This window comes from Alligator sinensis, unplaced genomic scaffold, assembly GCF_000455745.1.
Source record: "Alligator sinensis unplaced genomic scaffold, ASM45574v1 scaffold454_1, whole genome shotgun sequence".
Lineage (NCBI taxonomy): Eukaryota > Metazoa > Chordata > Crocodylia > Alligatoridae > Alligator > Alligator sinensis.
This window is the reverse complement of record NW_005842095.1, coordinates 104,902-124,111: the sequence shown is the minus strand read 5'-3', so window position 1 is coordinate 124,111 and position 19,210 is coordinate 104,902.

The window sequence follows — 19,210 nt, the reverse complement described above, 5'->3', positions numbered from 1 at the left end:
AGCCCTGATAGTACCCCTCACTCCCAGAAAGCAATGCCCTGCCTCCCCCACTTGCTGCTGATGTCCCTCACTCCCAACCTACAGCCCCCTGGCACCGCCAGTGCCCTCTACACCCAACCCAATCACCGATCCTGTCCCCTATGCCCCTCGCTCCTGATCCACAACCCCCTGGCCCCCAGCCCTGCTGATGCCCCTCACTCCTGACCTGCAGTACCCTGGCGCTGCCAGTGCAGCACACACCCAACCCACAGTCACCCTTTACATCCCTCGTGCCCCTCACTCCTGATCTGCAGCCCCCTGCCCCCCTCCCAACCCTGGCAGTGCCCCTTACTCCCTACCCACAGCCACTGCCCCCCAGTCCTGCCAGTGTCCTGCACTCTGGACCCACAGCTTCTGCCTCCCAGCCCTGCTGGTGCTCCTCACCTCCAACCAGCAGACCCCTGCCATCCCCCAGCTCTGCCGCCCAAGCAGCTCCCACATCATGTTCTCTCTCTCTCTCGTGCTCATGCTCTCACTCTTACACCCGCGTGGGGAGCACGTGACCCCCAACAGCCAATTACATTGCCCGCTGCTCCCAGCACCAAGCAGCCCACCTGGGAGAGCAGAAAACTCAGACATTTGCTCTTATTTTAACGCCCCTCCCCCCCCCGACACAGAACAGGGGTCCAAAGAAGAGGACATGTCCGGGAAAACCCGGATGTATGATAACCCTAGTAGACACATTTTGACCACTTTTGGTTTTAAGCCTGCAATGCTACACAAAATCAGTTTCCTGTGTTAAAAAACAATTGAGTCTTAACAATCATTTCTCCTTTTGCTGTGATGTGCAGATTTTGACATTCCTACAATAAGAAACTCATTGTGAAAAATGACTAATTAAAATCTAATGTGAAGTTTCCAGACAAAAGTCAGTGCTTTAATATTCATGAGCAATAATTGTTTTTCACATAACTGGTGACATATTCTTTGAGTATAAAAGGTAAAGTATATCCTCAAGGAGGAAGGGAACAAAGATAAAATGAGGTAAGAAATTAATATTTTAAAATCAGAGGGTTGCACTCTTCCTAGCTTCTTCCCTCTGTGTTATTACATAGACAGAGGACTCCTTACACTCTTTAATTCCTCATACAAATTGCATTTTTCACAGTCCCTCTAGTCCCCTGCAATCCCCACAAATTGCTTCCCACTGTGGGTGCCCCATTTTCTCCACAATGCCAGAAGCTATAAGTATGAACCCGTGATTCTTTTCCTCCCCATCTTCTTTTTCATGGGAGATAAGTCATTCAAGGTGTCAGGATGTCAGTATGCTAAACTTTATTGAGACGATGAGTAGAGACAAGCTGGTGGGGTATTATTATGCTGGTAGGCATTAATGAGTGCCTGCAACCAACTGTTTGATTTACTGACAATGGCAGATGAATTCAAACTTATGGCTGTACTAAACAGATAACAGGGGCTGCCTCTACCCCATATTTGATCATCTTTGAGATTTCTAGTTTCCCCAAAATATGTAGATTTCTGCCCTTTGAGAGAAAAAGTATTCATGCTGCTGAGTTTTTGGTTGCAGGCATGTTGGTCTAAGGACATAGGCAGGCAAGGCTCTTTGGTGAGATGTGATATATTTTATTAGACCAACTGAGTAGTTGGAAAAAAGTTCTTAGCAAGCTTTTGGGTGCAGTCACCCTTCATCAGGTATAAGGAGTCTCTACTAGTCTGAGACTCCAAGGAATGAGAGAAGCTAAAAAGTGTGGTAGGATGTCAGTGAAAATGTAAAGAGGTAGAGATAAGCAAGACAAAAGGTAAAACAGAGGAGGAAAGGAGGAAGAGAGCAGGGGGAAAGAGGGGGGAAAAAAAGGTTGAGAGAGACAACAGTGAAAAAATACAAGGTGGAAAAGAGGTTTAATTATTGTGGGGTGGTGGAGATATGTTGGCAGGTTTTAAACGAGCACCGAACCTTGCTAACCTCATCACCAGATGCAAACTCCCTATGACCCAAACCACACCCAGTGGATCTAGACCATGTCAGGCCAAGAAATGAAAAACCTGCCAACATATCTCTACCACCTCCACAATAATTACACCCCACAAGAGAACCATAACCATTCCTTGATCCTACACCTGCACCTCCAGAAATGTAATATATCTCACCCAGTGCACCAAATGCCTGGATTAAAAATAAGTAGGAGAAACCAAACAACAACTGCACACCAGAATGAACACACATCAAAAATCTATCAAAGACAAGAATACCCAGTTACCTGTAGGGACACATTTCTCTCAGGACTATCACTCCCCCTTCAATCTCTCAGTTCTAATCCTCAAAGGGAACTTAACAACACACCTTTTGTAGACGAGCCTACGAACTACAATTCACCAGCTTACTGGGTACTAGAAATCATGGACTCAATATAGACGTTGGATTTATGACACATTACAACCTGCCTGACATCTGATTCACCTAGTACCTGCCTGACCTGACCTCTTGCATTTTTCCCCTCCACCTTTTCTGCTGTCCCCCTCTTCTCTGCCCTTTTGCTTCCTGATTCCCTATGATTTCCTTTTTATTTATAGTCTTTTTTTTAACTTATTATTATTACCACTGTGGTGTTTTCCCTTTGGCCTTTTTTTACCCTTGTTTTTCTTTGCCCTCCCTTCCCTGCCTTACCTTTTGTTTTTCTAATTTCTACCCTTTTATATTTTCACTGACATCATGTCACATTTTTAGTTTCTCTCTTTTCTGCTCTCCTGATCTCCAACTATTCCCTTTTTCACAGACAGCCTCTTTTCAACCTTGTATTTTCTCACTGTTGTCTCCCTCTGACTTTTTTCTGGTGTTTGGACCTCACAGGAGCTGTTACATTTTACAGGGCATGGACACACATCACACTTGGAACAATTTAAATACAGTTTGAACCTGAAACAGACTGACATTAAGGCCTATTAAACCAGTTAAAATCTACTTGGAATTGCTCAAAAGCATCCCTGGAAAATTAAGTATTATTTTGAACCAATCCATGAGGAACTGGTTCAGTGTTACGTGTGAACACTAAGAGGATTTTTGTGTGTTCCCAACACAGCACTGATCACTTTTAATTAGCAAGCCACATCGAACGTGTTTTAGCTCAAAGCGCACCGCTTCTCTTTTTTCAACACTGTGCCACTAATACACGTGACAGGCAAGGCTGCTAGTGCACATCAATTTACATGCTTGACTTACTTGGATTTCCAGTGCATTGGAGCAGGCTCCCCACATGTGTGTAAGTGCCCTAAGTGTTCTGTGACATGGGTCCTCCAAGCATCCCACACTGCTTTGCTTCTCACCCTCTTCTCCCCACCCCCACACACACTGCTGCAACTGGCCACTGTGGTATGCAACCAGAAATCTACTGTCCCTCCTCCTTCCCTGCCCCTCTCCCCACTCCCCTGCCTCTCTCCCCATTGCCCTGCCCCTTCTGCTGGCACTTTTTATCAAAGTGCCAACAGATGGTTCAAAAAAAGCTATTTTCCTAACAATTAGCTGTGTTTTCATTCATCAACCCCTCCCCTGCCCCCGTGAACAAAAAACTATGGATCCACATCCTCCCTGTCCCCTTCTTCTCCCTCATCCCAGTTTCAGAGCCATACAGCTGCACTTCACACAGTCATGAACCGATTCCCCATCAGTGGCATTTAGGTTCAAATGTTATGTGCGTCTACGCCATGTAACTGTTATGTCTGCATTAGCTTGTATCAAGATAAAATAGCAAAATGGCTCCAAAGTTAAACCTGTTTCATCCAGGGTCAAAGTTAGGATGATTTAGGCTAGGTAGATGTAACAGTTGCAGAGTAACAGCTCATGCAGTCATGAGCAGTAGGTCCCCGCTCCTTTTTTGAAACAGTACAACTGTATGCATGTCCATACTCTTAATTTACACTAAATTAACTATGATCCTTGACCAATACAGCTATTCTGGCAGGAGTCTAATATACATGTAAGCCTTGGCCCAGACCTTCAGAGACTTATGTGCATGCTTACCTTTAAGGGCATAGCTAGTTTTCATGAATTCACTAGACTTCTTAACAAGTATAACATTTTATACATGCATATTCTTTGCAGGTTCTGTGGCCTTTGTTAAAAGTGAAATTCCCATTTATATTCCTACTGCCTACTTAAGTTTTTTGCCTCATTCATAAAACCTGATATAGATCTTCTCTGTAATTTCTACTTGAAAGCTGTTTCATTATGGAAAAACAATATGTTTCTGAGCCTTAGGCAAATGCTATAACATTTAAACTGGATCTCAGCTTTAACTGAATTGCTTACAGACTTTTTGGCTCTGGACTGCATCAGTCCACCTAGAATATTATAGCGTTCCATGAGTTCCATGAATATTGTCTGCTGAGAACTCAGTAACTAAATTCTAGTTATTCCTCCTGTTAAACAGCAAATAATGAAGGCGTGCCAAAATATGAGAGCCTTCCAGCCATATGAATATCAAAATATCAGGGGGAAGGGGGAAGAGGGGCAACAGGTGATTTTTTTCAATATAAGCAATCAGAATTGCAATGAACAATATTTCTTTGCATTGCTTTTTGATGCAAGTACTATTTCATAGCATTTAATAAGCAAATGTAGTCCTTGTATGCCTTCAATTTTAAAAACAGGTATATATTTTAAAAATAAGCTTTATTCCAAATATTTCTGTTTATTATGCTATCATGATACCGCTTTGTTTTCCAGTAGACTGTATAACAGAAGAGCTTACAACACAAGATGCATCCAGTCTTTGAAATTCGGGCTCATTATATATTTAGAGGCAATTTATGAAGTTTAAAACCATCCTTCAGATAATTTAGATCTCATTTTGATTCATAACTATTTCTAATTTTAACAAATAAAAAAAGTGTGTAAGTAAACTGGTTAATTTTAGAACAAAGGTTGCTGATAGCTTAAGGCAGCAAGACTATTAGATAGCAGCTGGGCTTTGATTTTTATAAGACCTTACATGTCATGTTTAAAGGATAAGTAACATTTTACAGAGACTGTATATTTGGATACAATTCAATTCTTATTACTACTCAGACATATGAAGTCATCTGCCATTGTGATTATTAGCTAACTAGGCCTAGAGATAACAGGATGAAGTTCAATGCAGACAAATACAAGATACTACCCCTCAGGAAAAATAATGAAAGACGCAAATACAAAATCTGGCTAGATGGCAGCTCTACAGAAAAAGACTGGGTAGATCACAGACTCTATATGAATCTGTAGTGTGAGGAAGCTGCACAAAAGGCCAATGAAATTTTGGGTTGCATCATAGAAGCATTAAGTGCAAGACCTGGGAGGTGATAGTGCCTCTCTACTCAGCACTGGTTAGGCCTCATCGGGAGTACTGTGTGCAGTTCTGGGTTCCACATTTTAAAAAGTACATGGCGAAGTTAGAGAGGGTCCACAGGCAAGCAACAAAGATGAGCCAGGGCTTGGAAGGCAAGTCCTGTGAGGAGATGCTGAAGGAACTAGGCATGGTCAGCTTGAGGAAAAGGCACTTAAAAGGCAGCCTTTGCATATCATGTATCAGCTTCCCTGCACTTCAAAATGGTGGCAGGGGCACCTTATCTAAAGCTTCTTGAATTAGCTTTAGTTAAAGTGTCCCTGCCACCATTCTGAAGTGTGGGGATGCTGATGCATGCAATGTTCCAGGCACTTTAATTAGAGTGGCTCTCCAAGCCACTCTAATTAAAGCGCCCCCCACCACCCTGTCAGAGTATGTGTAAAAATGCCCTATGACTTCTCTATGACTATGACCTGACACTCAAGTATACTGAGCAGATTGACATTTAAACAAAGTTACAGAAACTGTGCCCCATATAAAACATTTTCTTTATACCACTGTACAAGAAAATCATTAAATAACCCAAGAAACCAGGAGCTGAGCAAATTTCTATTCCCAGGTTGTCAATCATGTGAATAAAAGAAAAGCTGCTAGAAGGTTCCTCAACCTACAGACAAATGAAGTAGACTATCAAGAACGTCTGTTCCTGGCAAAGTGCGTAGCAGAGCTAAATGCAACAAAGACGCCATTATATTATTTCTACCATCTTTCACAGCCCTTTACACAGTGCCTTATGGGAGCATTTGGAAACCTGTGCACATAAGTGGCAAATCTAATCTTTTCTGATGTGTTATAAAGAGGAATAAAAGATTTGTGTTCAGCCCAGTTTTATTATATGATTTTAATCCTATTTATTTTGCATTTTTGGCACAGAAAAATACCATGTGAGAGTGGAGAAGCAAGAGAAAAAAAAATCAAACATCATGCATTTTTGAGCATCATAATCTCTTAAAATTAATAGTGATGCTAGCATTCAACACTGAATACCAAAGTCATGAGCTATTCTTTCCCAGCTATAGTGTAACTTGCATCCCATAAATAATCCATGTTATGCTTATTTGGAAAGAAGAATCCTTTTAGGAATCAGTCAGCAGATTACTTCAACGGCTTGCTTCTAAGGCTTATTTCTACGTTTCTCTACTCATGGACAGTAGGGAGAAGAGAAGGTGCAGGATGGTCAGAAATCAGGAGCAGATGTACAACTGTTGCTGGCATATTTCCTGAACTCTAAGCCTGCAATCCTAGGTAAATTTCAAGCCCACTCCAGAAAAAATACCAGGAGGCAAACAGGGAAAAGTTGACCTTACACCAAGATGTTCAAGAGAGCTGCCAGGCCCAGGCTGGGCCACTGCCAGTAGTCAAGCTGAGGGATTAACAGTGCTGGACGGATGGGCTTTATGGCAACCTTATGGTTGACAATAACTATCAGTGTAGCCATAGCATAAACTTGACTTAAAAAAGGAGTTCATCGATTTAGAAGAATGATTGTTAAATAATAATTTGTAACCATTAATATTGAGCTTCATATTTAAAGTGTATATTTCACTTTCCTCTGACAATCACTAAGCCACATTATATTAAGAATAAGAAGATCAATGTGGTTGTTTTGCAATTTAAGACTTCTCTATCTTTATCACTAAACATTAATTCAATTTAGGCTACAAACAGATATCAACTTTGTGCCACTATAAATATTTTTATGGAGACACAAAGTGCAAGCAGAGGTCCATGCCCTTTCCTCTGCCACAAAGGCCCAAATTTGTGGCTGCAACAAAAGGTAGCATTAATTTTTGCTGCTCTTTTGCAGTAGATGTTGTGTTTGTATTAAGGCAGGAAAGTGTGGGCAGGCCCGAGCTCTCCAGCTATCATGGGAAGTCTTGCAGAGGCAGACCCAGAGATTCCAACTCAGGGCATGCCTCTGCAAACAGGGAAACTCTGGGTTTCCCATGTATCTGAGGAGCATACAGGATCAGGTCCCTGAAGCCCCAGCAGTATCTGCCCAGAGACACACCCCAAGGGCGGTCCCACAGGATCAACAATGAAGTGGATCAGCTACATGGGAACATATCCAAGCACAGCTAATCTGTTTCATTTGGCAACATCTGTTTATAGCCTTACTGAAAAGAAGAGAGAGGCTTACAATGGCTGGACTGTACTTGAAGAGGGGGTAGATACATAGCTTAAACCTCCACAACTACAATTACAGAATATTTAGAAAAAATTTAATTCACCTAAAAATAACAGAAAAAGAGCAGCACATCCCAGTATTGGGTAGGTGAGTTTTAATATCATGAGGATAAGAGACCACTGATTATCTGTGCTACTAATTTAAGGAACAACTTGGGAGAGGCTGAGAACTATTCATTTAGAAATTTCAGAAAGATCCAAAATGACACCTTCAAAAGTTGAGCCTGGAAACAAAAATTCAAAAACACAACATTTTTCCACAAGTCTTTCTCCACACACCAGAAGATGGTCCTCTTCTTTTTGAAAGGTATTGATCTTCCATTAATCAAACTATCCCTTTTTCTATAATCTGCCTGTCTGCTACCCCTGGGAATTTCTCTCTCCTCCAATTTCACAGCCTGGAAGACAGTTATTAGTGCTTGCTGGTCCTGTTTTTCCCCTCAGGCCTGAAGAAAAATGCACTGCATTGGGAAGCTTGTCTAAATCTATCCCAACCATGCTGTTGGTCCAATAAAAGATAGTCATGCATAAGAATCCTTCACTTCCTTTAAACTATTTATAGTGCACAAAGGTCCTCTGCATTTTCTGTGCTCTATTCTCCTATGTATAAGTTATGGTCAATTCTCCTTAACTCATATAATAAAGGAGGTTATCTGAAACAGCACTAGCTACACAAGAGCTTATGTAAACCCTAATATAGTTACAACTGCAATTTATCTTTTATTCCCATTGTTATCAAATTTGCCCTAAAATTAGTTGAATGACTGAATTTAATATTAGAGAAACAGAGTGGCTGAATAGGATAAAGACAGTGGTGGTAAGAAACCATAATTTCTACCCCTATTAGCTTCCAAGGTTTACTGATGAAGTATATGGATTTCTGGTGTTGAAAGAATTCATTAAGTGAGACATTTGGTTGGGTTTTTTGGTGGGGTTTTTTTGTTTTGTTTTTTGTTGTTGTTTTTTTTTGGGGGGGGGGGGGGCGGCTCCCAGTAAAATACCCTGAGAAGTGGGCAAAGCATTGAGGTGAAACAAGGGAATTTATTTTTATTATTACAATTTTAATCTATAGATTAACCTATGTTGCTTCTGAATAATTCATAATTAATCCTAGGACTTTTAGAGCTTGGAATTTAAGTCAGAATAAAATGGAAGGCATGTATCATTTAGGCATTAATTCATTTTTTTTTATACTGTCTGTAAACTTTCTACATACTTGTTTTATTACTGAGGTTTATCACTGCCATCATAAGAATGTTAGCATTTACAAATCCAGATTCTGTTTCTTGCTTTGTACAACACTGAAAGTCCCTATCACCCCATATTTCACAGATTCCTGTTTAATCTTCTTGTCTTGCCCTGTCTCTTTTACGGATTCTTATTACCAGAAACTATGAAAGGGAACGCAGACTTGAAATAGATTATACCACAACAGCAGTCAAAACAAGATCTGTCTACTCAAATTTATTGTGATGGGCTAGCTGCATAGAGTCCTTCCTCAAAACTGTCACTAAATATGGGTAGTACAAATATATTTTCACTATATTCACTACTTTCAGTTAATTACCATCTTGTGTGTTAACTTGGTGCTGATAGCCTTCTTGCTTCTGGGCATAAACTTTCAATTATTAAGATTTCCTATTTTTCTGTATTTTCCATTATGTGACATTACTGCAAAGAAAGTAAAATTTTCACAAAAATTACCAAGGAAGACATTGGATTTATAATGTACATAATCTGAGATTCTGCCCTAGAGAATTGTTATTGTTGTACCTTTTAGTCTTTACACAAATATAATATAAAAAACCTCACAAAGGCACCACAGATATATAAACACCTATAATTAGGCAGAGATTATATGTTGTTGCATACATTTATTAAGTCTTCCATGTTTCTCCTGGTTTCTGGGACACAGGCCCCTAGCAGATATTACATTTTATGCGATTGATGTACAAGAAAACTATGATATGGTAAAACAGCAAACCATATTAAATGGAACATCTTTGTGGTTGGTTTCTACCACTCCAATTTGAATGTGTGACATATAGGCCTGCAGCAGCCTGATATTGAGGAACAGCTCCCCCTGCCAGTATGTCCAAAGAACATGGTTCACATTATTTAAAGCTCCAAGGGATAGGGAGCCTGAGTTGAGGAAAGTCTCCCCAGTCTCAGACTTCCTCCTTTCCTGAATAGTTATACTCATGCCAATGAAACCCAGCAGGTGAAATCAATTCCTTTATGTTGTTTTGCATAAAATACCTGTAAAGGGCCAGGCACCCAGGGTAAATGGCACAGCAGTGCAGCTAGACAGAAAGGAATCCATTGCTGCATGGTGATCTGCAGCAGTATGCCTTTCAACTTGCTGGCATACAGACCTTTAGGCTAGGGACAGACATTCAAAAAGCCCAAGCCTGAAGTCATTCACTCTTTGCAGGTTAGTCTAAGCTGTGCAACTTAAACTGATTAATAACTGGACAGACATTCTCTGTTAAATCAGGAAATGCAGCCACATGCCTGCATTGGCTCAAGCCAGAAGCTGGGAATGCACTAGAGCATGCCTGCCAGCCACTGCCAAAGGGAAGGGAAGAGACACCCTACAAGGCTTGCACCCCTCCCTGCTGAAGTGGGAGCCAGGACTAGCACAACACATGGGATGCCAGCCACCAGCCAGAGGGTGGGGAGAAAGAGAGGGGCAGCTGCTGCCAGACTGAGGAGTAGGGATGGGGAGAAAGTTCTCTCTCTGAAGCATGCATGTACTGAACAGCAACTGGCAAAGCATATAACAGGGAACTACCAAAAATCTTTGCCTAAGCTAAGATACAACCCAGTAAAAAACGGCATACACAACTTAGTCTAACTTAAAATATAAACTAGAAAGACAGGAATTCGTTTTACTAATCCTGAGGGCAGAGTGTCTCCTTACAGCCAGGCATTCTGAAAGGCTTTGTTTACGTATGCCCACCGTTTATGCATTCTACTTCATAATGTAAATGTAGCTCTTTGCATTCTTTGGTGAAGCTGCCTGCAGCTTCCCTTAACTACATGTCCATTATGTGTGATGATTGTCAGGTCTTTGTCAACACTTCCCACCTCTCAGTCTGGTCCTGCAGGTCTTAGCTCTGGGCTCACAGGTGCAAGGCTTGGATCTGCACACAGGGGACTAGCTTGCCTCTCTCCCCAACTCCAGGACATGCTGTGAAATTAATCCCCTCCCTGCCTGACTGCAGGCAAGCCACAAAGAGAGCAGCCAAACCCCCTGGGGTTCCAGGGGAGAGAGGGAACAAAGGAAGGAATTGAAGCCATCCCTGCCTGCTGCAGGCAAGCCATGGAGGTGCAGCCTGGGCTGGCAAACCCCAGCTGTGGTCCCCAGGGTTTGCCAGTGGAGGGGGGAGGGAGGGTGAAAAAGGGGACAGAGGGAGGAATTTGCCTCAGGGGCCATGCTAGGCCAGCATCTGGCCATGCCCTGCCCCTGCTCTGGCTAGAGAGTGGGGGCAGGGGGGTGCAGCCCAGCTCAATGGAGCAGAGCTCCACCCTGCCCAGAGAGCATGCCATAATGCTGGGGCAATCTGGTTCAACTTAAATTAGCAAGGGGTCTGGTACAGACATTGCATAAACTGGTTTGAGCCAAATCAGTTAAGTCATATACCATATTCACCCAGATGTATCTCAAAACAGTTTCAGTCATTTTCAAACAGGTTCATGTGCACCAAATGTCTATAGATTTTAACCAGTTTCTGATCACTTAAACTAGTTTATGTGTAATGTCTGTCCCTAGCCTTAAAGGTGTGGGCTCTCTAGGCATGACCAATTTAAAGGAGCTGCAGGAATTCTTGCACTGGGGACCAGTCAAACTGACATCAAGAACAAGGATATCCATGTTTTGGCATATGTTGGAAGAGGCGGCCTTGGGTATGTAGGGATGTTTCCTAGAACAGGTTTGCTTGTATACATTCAAAACTGAGACATATTTGGGCTTTCCAATTGAGTCATTATTACTGCTTGTGGCCATGTTCAAAAGGCTAACGTATAATTATATTTAGAAAAATAAGCAATGATAACATAGAGACTCTTGCATATTTTTATTGTTGTTTTGACAAATTAATTTTGAGTGAGGTGGGAGGGTGATAGGTGAAAGGAGAATCTGGAAAAAAATATTTAGAGACTTAAAATTAAATGAAAATAATTATTTTTCCTAGCCTAAGTAGGTATCGTTTATGCCTATTAGTTTAACACTACATCCACTGAAATCAAGGCAAATCTCATAGTTGTCAAAAAGAACAGGACTGTATTCTATGCAGTAAAGTAAAATTAGCCAAATGTGGATTTTTTTTCATTTTGAGAATAAAAATGGAATGTTTGATCTTCAAACAGGGCTAAGTTTATCTGCTTACCTTATGATGTGTGTATTTTGCTTGATGTCTTTGGTCTCTGCTTGATTTTGTGAGACAACAAGAAAATACCTGCCAAGTATGTTCTTAATCATCACGCACTGTAATTACATCTGTAGGATGCCAAATTGCTTCTTGAGTTAAAAACTGCTTTCTTTTATAATTGCTGCACTTACGGAATTAAAACGCAGCAATATATTTCAGCAGAATGAGTTTAGGAAGCCAAAGATATACTATAAATATTAAATTAATCCTTATAAAACAGAAGAAGCAAGGCTGAAGATCCATTAGTTTATCATTTCTTGATTGTAGCTGACAGTTTGACATGTGTTAATAACCTGTAAAGATTGTACTAATCAAAGTCCGTTTACATTTGACATCCAAACATTTTTATAGTCTCCCACATCATGCTAACATCTAGCATCCAAAGATTTGCTCTGCACTCAGGATAGTAAGGTTAGCTTCATGAAGAAAATTGGCATGAAATTATTTTGCTATTTATTGTTTAGTTCATGCCTCTGCCCACCCACCTGCCCTATCATTTAGCCTCTGGCTTTGGCACAGCTCTGGCCTGGTTGCTCTGGTGGTGGTGGCAGCAGCTCCAGCCTGAGCTGGATGGAGGGCATGGATGGACATTCCACTACTGTGATAGCTGTTACTGGACTGGGCTGGGGTTGGAGCAAGTCTGTGCTCCAAGTATGTGGTCTGTGCTTCAAGCTAGAGCAGAACTGGAACCCTACTAAAGTTGCAGGATAAGTAGTAGCATGGAGAAAGTGCAAAAACAGTGGGGAGGGCAGATGTGGCAGGGCAAGATCATGGGGCAGCAGGCAGCAGCTGTGGCCCAGACAGCAGTAATGACTCTACCCCTCTGCCACCTTGTACTTGAATCTAAAATGACAGGCTCCCCTCTGCCCCATGTTAAAAGGGGGGGGGGGGAAACTCATCTTGGATTCCATTAAATTCAGAATTTGGGCAACAGCCTTATTCTGTTGCACCTGGAGAAGCCTCTCTCCCCCTTATTAGCCTTGTCTATCCAATCTTGCTTATAATGGAACATCAGATTTATTCACTAGGGTACATTACCATTGACTTCTGCAATCTGTACCGTAGATGTATTCTATTATGGTACAAAATGTACAGCAAACTATTCATATGAAATATACTTCTCCAGCCTTTTAAAATCTAGTTGTGTTTAATAGGTCAGCTGAACTGCTTAAAGTGAATGCAAAGGGAGTAACAGGTGAAGTGAGCAATAAGTGGGCTATAATCTAAACTCATGCCATGACTCCACATTGCATTTTAAAGTGGTGACTCAAGCATTAACCAGCCAAAATCATGAGAAAGTTACCTTGGAAAACTGAGGAATGGTTAAAGGTCAGGTCAAAAATCCTCCTAGAGATCCGAATAGGGAATATCTGAACAACCAAACCACACAATGTTATCCAGAATTCTGCTCCAGAAATTTTGCACATCAATTATATGGCAATAATAGTATTAAAAACTGTGATCAAATGCATACTTTGATTATGAGGATGTCTGCAAACATAACAAAAAGACAAACCAAACAGTCTGTGCAAGTTGTCTTGCAGGGATGAACTAACCCTATGGATACAGAATGCAGTGGAACAGACTTATTCATGTAAAAACCTGTTCTAGAAATGTTAATGTTACACAGAAAAAAAAACCATACAGGCTCTACTAAACAAGACTGAAAGCTTGGAAAACAGATGAATGAACTCTAAGCTCCTTTTCTGTGGCTTTTCAGAGTATGTGGTAAAAGGAGATTCTATAGAAAATACTCTTTTTACAACAGCCATTAGAAGTGACTGGAAAGCTTAATTTAGATAAAGAATGTGCAGAAGGGCATTTAGCTATAGAAAATAGACTCAGATTCATTATTTTATATTCAAAGCTTGGAGAAGAGAATCATTGCTCATGGTTTGCTTTCTTCCAAACATCTAGCCATTTTTATGATGATCTGATTATTGCCATTAGTCATATTTATTACAATAATATCTAAAGGACAGACGCGAATGAAACCCCATTTTACAAAGCTCTGTACAAACAGAGTCCTTCCTTGAAGAGTGTCCAGTCTAAACAGGCAAGATGGGTGAAGTGGGCGAAAGAGCAGAACACAAAAATATAATGAGGAATGTGACAGTACAACATCAAGTAAGCACCATTATTTGGGGAGGGGAATGCCCATTAGAAAATGATAAGATAAATGCAAAGAAAGGAGAAGGGAAAAAGAGCACAGGGAATAGGGCAAGGTAAGAGTTTAAGGGGAAAGTGTAAAGTGAAGCAGAGTTGAAGAGATTGTGTGGGAAAGTCTGATACAGATTTGAAGAAAATAGCACAGGGTAGAGAAAATCTAGTCAAAACCATGGACATTCAGAGAAGTTTCAGAACATCCCTGCTTTGTCTGGTTCTATTGTTGCTCTTATTAGCTGGAGCTTCTGGGTGGTTCCTTTCTGCAGGTTCTTCCTACATCCACCTAAGTAGGGCAGGACCACCTGGGTCTCTCTTGCATAGTTCTAAGCCCATTCTTCAAAACAGGAATTTGTGCTTGTTTCTAGGAACTAACACTAACAACTTCAGGGACCGTAACTACTGATTTGAAGTCCTAGAATGGAGTAAACACACAGTCTTGTGTAGAACTAAAATAATGGACCTGGCTAACTTTGAAGACCTACATATTAGTACAATTAACCAACAAAGATATACTCCCTGTAATTTGGCTGCATTACAAATTTAAGAAAGAAGGGGAAGTAAGGGAGATGGCAAATGTGAAAATGTACACAGTACAATTAAAAATAGAAATGAAAGAAGAGTAGTTTGAAAGTTCACTAAAAAATCATGAGGAAACAACCTTCCTATATGCCTCAGAGGAGAAAATGTAATTGTGACAGAGCATCTTTGGGTGCCTGTCACTTTAAGGACTAAAGTAGCTATCAGGGCAGCTGGCAGGTGTGAACTGGAATAATGAGCCACTCACATGACTGCAGGAGGGCCCTGAGATTGGAGGAGGAGCAGAGAACCCTCCATTTTAGACCCAGGCCCAAGCCAGCAGTCTGCTGCTGGCAGGTGACAGGGCAATGCCTAGCTGAACAGCTGCTCGGAACATCTAGGAGGTAAGGGCAGGTGCTATGGGGATGGTAGGAGGCTTCTGGTCCTGGGTGTGACTGCAAACTGCACCCTGACAGGGAAGAGTGGGCTGGTGGGGTTCTCCATGGCAGCACAGCTCCCCAGAAATGTCAGACCAGTTACCTCCTTGGTGAAAGGTGGGTAGGGGCGCTTTACAACCTCAGCCCCCACTACCCAGTGGGTAACAGTGAAAGCAGTGGGGCCAGGCATGTCTACTGAGAGGCACCTGAACCCATGGGGATGTAAAATCCTGAGGATAGTGGTGTCCAGGCATGCCATGCCCAGAGAGAAGCACCTAAGCCCAGGGGGTGTTAGACCCCAAGACCCTAGTGTAAGGGGCGAGAGTGATGAGTCACTCAGAGAGGGACTTGGGTCAGAGCTCCATCCAGGGCCAGATGAATTGGCTGGTCACTGTTCAGATGAGGGTCATAGGAGAGGCCTGAAAGGCTGTGCCTTTCAGGGAGAAGTATGAGTCGGCAAGCGTAATGGCCAAATCGGTCACACAAGGCTGCAGGGCAGGTTGGGTGTGGATCAGTGAGAAACAGCATGTAAGTGGCCCTGTGAGAGATGGCAGAGTGCAAGAGGCCCCGGTGAGAGGGCCCCAGGATGAATGAGGCCCAATGGGGCAGAGTGAAAGGACAAATGAGGCCTAGCAAAGGGCTGAGTTTGGCCTGGCCACAAGCCAGAGCAAACAGTTTCTCTAGGATGCCATCTGCAAGGCATGGGACACTAAGGGGAGGTTGGAATCATGTGTGAACCCCCTGGCATCGAGGTATTTAATGGGAAGCCTCCTGCTTATTCCAACAGATTGATTCCCAACAAGATATGGCAGGCAAGACTGGGCAGACTGCCCTAGATGAAGTGGTGGGCTGGTATGGTGAACAACCAAGAGTAGGTGCCCTAGTCACAGTAATCATTTACAGGCTACTTTTGAAGATATTAATGTGAGATTAAGGTTAGCAAGACTGGTAAGAGTGGGTTTAAAATAGGGAATTGAGGGAAGAGACTGGGACAGACTAGTTTGGTGGGTCTTGGCAAAAAAGAAGTGTACAATTATGAAAATGAAGATGTAAACAGCAGAGGTTATAAAGATAAGCAGCAAGTTTTATACAGATGAAAACAGTAATCAGGTAGGTGATACAGTTTGTGAAAAGTCTGTGCTTAATTCACTAAGAAATCACTAAGAAAAAATTTGACGTTGAGACCAGGCAACAAAATGGAAGAACTGTTTCTATTGATACAGGACATAATGCAAGATAAATTAGAACTATAGTAGAATCATGCAATCATAACTAGATAAGAATTATATAAGAATATGCACTGTTCAGCACAGATAGATATAAAAGTTATGATGATGGGGTACCATTGTGCAGTACTGTAGACTGTAAAGAAATAATGCTAGCCAGAGATGGATCTGAAGGCGTGTGTCCACCACTGCACCCCACCCTTCAACAGGGCACCTCACCTGCCAGTGGTTCCAGTTCCCTGAAGCCAAAGCTGCCTAGGTCTCCTGTGGAGTCTAAGGGATGGCTAGAGCCCTGGGCTGACAGGGGACAACCAAACCGAGAACAGGTGAGGAAAGGGAGAGACATGCCAGTGCCCCTAGCTGAGCCCAACACTCCATGCATGTTGCTCACCACAGCCTCCAGCTGGGGATAGGAGCAGCTCTGGGGCTTTGCCTGCCCCCCTGGGGCAGCAGAGGAAAGTAATGGCAGCTGGCAGGATCCAGAGGAAAGCCCCTGTTGGAGAGGAGGAGAGGGAATGGGAGGGGAGATGCAACAAATTGCCAGAGGAGAGGGGGTGCCCAGAACAGGGTGGGGAAGTAGGCAGGGCAGGGGTTCGTACCTGCTATAGGGATTCAAAAAGGTTCCTGGAAGCTGCCACCATGACAAATCTCACAGCATAGGGCAGGGGGGCAGAGTTTATGTGGCTACAGCCACCAATGATCTCACTTAACCCTCCCCCCCATTTTGAAATCTAGATCTGCCTTTGGGGCGAGAACAAATAAAACAGAATTGGTTTGGGACAAACTTACTTTGGAAGGACAGCAAAAGAGTTTGTATTTTGACAGTGCTAAAGAACTGTAATAGACTCTCTGAGTCAAATCTAAATACTGAGAGAGGGAATTGCTGGGGAATGTGTTGTTATTGGAGATCAAGTTCGCTGATACAGATTAAAAGATAAATGCTACTAATAGTGGTAAGAGCAAATTGACATTTTTTTTCCTTTTTCATAGAACCAGAGGACTTTGGGACACAGAAGCTTGTCAGAGAAAACCTTGAATGAAATTATTGCAATATAATATACTTTTAATATAAAATTATATTGAAGAATAAACAGAAGTTGCATGGTAATTCCAATTTGCTATTTCAAAAAAATAGACTTTGAATAATTTAGGCCACATCTATGCAGGAAACTTATTGTGTCTGACAGCAAAACCCTGAGGCATGTCATGTTGTTCTAGGCAGGTTGAATCCTAAACCGGAAGCAATGTAGCCATGTTTGCCTAGCACCATAGATAGGCTAATTAGTACAAGATGAGCTAACTGGCATTGGGATTTAACAGTGTTAATTAACTTGCCTGAAGTGCCATAGGACTATACCTGCATTGCTTTTGGTTTAAGATGGTGGCTGTCAACTTTATTGGACTCAAGTCATTCCTCTATAACTTTTGTAAATTCAAAAACTAATTTAAACATTACAGTGTTTACCTCACTGTAGAGGGGTGGGCAGAGGGGGTGGAGGATGACAGGCAGAAACAAACTTGAGCTAGTGTTTATCTATTTATCTCCTCACACATTGCCTATCTCCTCACATCCCATAGCACTCTGTTTGAGAATCACTTGTTTATGAGGTAGCCTACACAGAGCTGTGGTGTATATGCTTGATAGTATTTAAATATGCTCTAATGCCACAGACAGAAGTGACAATTTTTGCCAATCTGGCCACGGAAAGTGGGCTATAGTGGTGACCAAGCACAAGTGCATGGCTGAGACCGCTTAAAAATGGCCAATTAGGTGAAAATTTGATCTCTCATTGCATGATGGCTCAGAGGAAGATTTTCAAAACAGAGCATCTTTTGCAACTTCTGTCTGTGCTGTTAAAGAGTTAGTGAAGTTACTGAACTGAAAAGTCCAAAGATTCAGTTGCAAATGACATGCAGGCGAGGAGACCCTTGGCGCAGATCTCTTCTCCCTGCAGAACCAAGTCACGCGGCAGAGAAGCAGCATACAGCTGTTTCCCTGCAGGCCGGGCTCTGAAACACCAACATTTTCCAAAACATTTCCAAAACGTTACAGATGCCTTGTTGCATTTCAGAGATGTTTCTCAGCCTTCAGTTTTGATTCATATTCAGCATTTTGGGCACCGAAAAAGCCTCCAAAATGAAATGGCTGCCGAAATTTTACACAGCCCTACCAAGTAGGTATATTGATTTAAAAAGACAAAGAAAGAAGTGGTGCTGCTATGCAACAGTGCATGGGGTCAAAATGAAAGATGTTCTAAATATGGTCCAAAATTCAATTAATATCTTGCTCAGCTTCTCATAATACCCAAGTAAGAACAAAATTAAGGTACAATATGTTCTTGATAAATTGGAAAAATGGTCCAAAGTAAATAGGGTAAGATTCAATACTGACAAAAGATTAAAATCAAATTCACAAACACAATTTGGATAATCACTGGCAAGGGAATAGTAGTAGAGAAAATGAACTGAATTATTGTGAACCTACAGGATGATGAGTCAACAATGTAATACTGTTGCAAAAAAAATAAAAATTAAAAAATTAAAAACTCCAAAAACTAATGACATACTGAATTGTACTAATGAGAGTATCATATGCAAGTAACTCTATTCAGCAGTGATGAATGAGATCTTTATTATTGTGTCCTGCTTGGGGCACAATTTTTTTAGTTATCTATAAATTAGAAAGAGTCCACAGGAGAACAATAAAAATGATTACAGGTCTAAGAAAATATGAAATATGTAATTGTTGGAAAAATTAGGATTATTTAGCCTAGAGAAGGAAAAACAGAAAAGCTTCACATTCAGAAAGGATTTTTTTTTTGTTGTAAAAACAATGATGATCAATTGTTGTGGGTTTTTTTTGGGGGGGG